Consider the following 2376-nt stretch of genomic DNA (forward strand, 5'->3'; position numbering starts at 1 on the left):
TGTTCTTCCTTTTTGGTTTTCTGATTCCAGATCTTTGCACATTATGTTGTAATATTTGGCTTTATCTTCTCGAGCTGATCTTTGAAATTTTCTATTCAGCTCCTGGACCTCCTTATTTCTTCCATTTGCTTTAGCATCTCTACACTGGAGAAAAAGTTTCAGAGTTTCTTTTGATATCCATTTTTACTTTTTCCTTCTTCCTTGTCTTATCAATGATTTTTTGCTTTCTTTATGTATGATGTTCTTGAGGTCACCCCACAACTCTTCTGGTCTTCGGTCTTTAGTGTTTAATGTATCAAATCTGTTTTTCAGATGATCTCTAAATTTAGGTGGGTTATATTCAAGGTCTTATTTTGGCTTTCTTGGACTTGTTTTCATTTTCTTGAGCTTCAGTTTGAATTTGCATATGAGTAATTGATGGTCTGTTCCACAGTGTGCCCCTGGCCTTGTTTTCACAGATAATATGGAGCTTTTCCATTGCCTTTTTCCACAGATGTAGTCAATTTGATTTCCATGTATTCCATCTGGTGAGGTCCATGTTTATAGTCATCTCTTACGTTATTAAAGAAGGTATTTGAAACGAACAAATCATAGATTATGCAGAATTCTATCATGAGTTCTCTAGCATCATTTCTATCACCAAGATCATATTTTCCACCCACTGATCATTCCTCTTTGCTCCCAACCTTTGCATTCCAATCACCAGTAATGATCAATACATCTTGATTGCATGTTTGATCAATTTCAGATTGAAGAAGGTCTTAGAATTCTTCTATTTCATCCTTACTGGCTTTAGTGGTTGGTGCATAAATTTGAATAATAGTGGTATTAACAGGCATTCCCTGTAGGTACATGGATATTATCCTACCACAGACAGACTTATCCTTCATGACTGATCTGGATATGTTCTTTTTAATGATGAATGCAACACCATTCCTTTCAATTTGTCATTCCAGGCATAGTAAACCATGTGGTTGTCAGATTCAAAATGGCCAATACCAGTCCATTTCAGCTCACTAATGCCTAAAATATTGATGTTTATGCAGTCCATTTCATTTTTGACAACTTCCAATTTTCTCATATTCATACTTCATACATTCCATGTTCTGATTTTCAATGGATGTTTACAGCTGTGGAGGAAGGTAGAATCTCCACTGAGTAGTATCCAATCTATCTGGTTGGGGCTGATTAAAGGAGATTTGAATAGCTCTCATGTGGCACAAAGTGAATAATTACTATCAGGACTGACTTTGAAGATTGGAAATGTAAAGGTAGACATTTTGTAGCAAAAGGAGGGGAGTGGTTTACTTTGTAGTCCAGAAGCAGAGGTCCTTGGGAACCTCAAGGGAGAAGAGCAGAATGAGGGACCCTACCCAGAAAAGTAGTGTTACCAGAGATGGAGGCAGGGACCATGACATGGAGAGATGGAAATGGGAACTCTAGAACCAGAGAGGGAGAGGGGCTATGTGCTGACAACTAGGGGCCTGGCTTGCAGAGTACACCCTTTAGTTTGTTGATGATGCATGCAGGGGAATATAATCATGGCAATGAAATGATATACTATAGGATGAATGTAAAGATAATGTTCTCCCATGTAAACTATCAGATAATTCACAATAAAAGATTTTTTTAAAATGGTTATATGGGTAGGAGTAAAATTGCTAAGTCATAGGCTACTACTTACATATGTATTTTTGGAAATATTATGAGGAGTGACAAGTCCCTGAAGAAGGATGTCATACATAAAGTAAAGGGTCAATAAAACAAAGAAGAAAACTCACCAAAATGGTTTGATACAGTGGCTGCAACAATGGGCTTAAACATAGCAACAATCAGGAGAATGGTAAAGGACCAAGCAGTGTTTCATTATGTTGTGCATAGGGCTGCTAAGAGTTGGGCAAACTCACTGAGATCTAACAGTAATAGGCTACGAGTATGCTTAATTTCAGTAGAGAATATAGAAGCACTCATCTCATCAGTTTTCTCTTCTGGTGTTTGGTCTTCCAAGTCCTATTGTAGCTTTGTAGTATCAGAACTTGACGGCCACTAACAGCAAGGTCAGTGGTTCAAACATACCAGTCACTCTTTGAAACCCAATACGGGGCTGCTATGAGTCAGAAGCAAGTTGAAGGCACTTAACAATAACAACAAGCCTTGTTGACTGAAGTAACTTTCTAAGGCATTTTATGTGTTTAAATTTTTTTTTTCTTTTTTTTTTTTTAGCTGTTCTTAATGCATAAGATGTTCTTAATGCCTAAGATAAAGAGCTCTGGTAGAGTAGCGGTTATGAATCAGGCTACGAACCTTAAGGTCAGCAGTTTGAAACTACCAGCTGCTCCGTGGGAGAAAGATGAGGCTTTCTGCTCTCATTAAGAT

The 2376-nt window shown here is 37.6% G+C and overlaps 1 pseudogene; it reads left to right on the forward strand.

Moving 5' to 3' along the window:
- Positions 1–2233, forward strand: part of LOC102835248 — a 31621-nt pseudogene extending 29388 nt beyond the window's left edge.
- The last annotated feature ends 143 nt before the right edge of the window (positions 2234–2376 follow it).

This window comes from Chrysochloris asiatica, unplaced genomic scaffold (genome assembly GCF_000296735.1).
Source record: "Chrysochloris asiatica unplaced genomic scaffold, ChrAsi1.0 scaffold00147, whole genome shotgun sequence".
NCBI classification, from domain to species: Eukaryota; Metazoa; Chordata; class Mammalia; order Afrosoricida; family Chrysochloridae; genus Chrysochloris; species Chrysochloris asiatica.